The sequence below is a fragment of the Grammomys surdaster genome, unplaced genomic scaffold (assembly GCF_004785775.1).
Source record: "Grammomys surdaster isolate TR1022 unplaced genomic scaffold, NIH_TR_1.0 126066, whole genome shotgun sequence".
Lineage (NCBI taxonomy): Eukaryota > Metazoa > Chordata > Mammalia > Rodentia > Muridae > Grammomys > Grammomys surdaster.
The window spans coordinates 3,684,402-3,685,236 of record NW_021620876.1 but is presented as its reverse complement, the minus strand read 5'-3'; positions in this window follow the sequence as shown (position 1 = coordinate 3,685,236).

Below are 835 nucleotides of genomic sequence, written 5' to 3'. Positions count from 1 at the left end.
AGTTAAGACTCACTGGAAAGCTCTTGATGTCATAAAGGAGGCCACAGGATTTGCTTCTGGCCTTTATGGCTGACAGCAAGTGAAGGTGTCCGTTGGTAATGAATAAAGGGAACTCATCAGCCACATAGAAAATCTTCTGCACATGGTTGATGCAAGTTTCCATCCGTGCGCCTTCTGGGACCCACAGGGAAATCTGATGGTAAGAGAGTGTTGTGTGAACAATGGACCCTTCCACTGTAATCGTGGGTGTCCTCAACACATCCTCTAATTTCAGATAGTAAGGACAGCAACATTTTAGGCCAGAAACTATGATCTTAGGTTATGTAAGCTCTTAAGCTTTCATGTAAAGAGAAGGCTCAGGTGTATGAGGCCACAGGCATAGGAAAACATTGGGTCTTTATTAGATTTATTGAAAAGTCACTTTTTTCATAGGTATATGCATCTTTTGTAATTTTCATCTGCAGCTCAAATGGATAGTTAAATTGGTTTGACAAATATGGGAGTGAGCTACCTGTGGTCCTGGGACACAGGTAGGCTGCACTTACTTTTGTAAATTATTACTGGGCTAGATCATTCATGGAATAGAAAGTAGAAAACAATTACCATTTGATCCTTTACCAAAAAATACTTGCTGATCTTTAGATTGGTTCATGTTTTTATATCTTTTCCCCAAAGCTTCTCAAGTTTCTTTATGGTTACACACATGATCTGTCCCAAGGAAGAAGTCAGACATGTAGCTACAGCTGACTAAGGAACTCCTCAGTGGTTTTACTCTCTGCCTTGCCTGCTTACCCATCCAAGCAAAGGTTTCTTTTTCCTTCATGTCTTTCTAGAC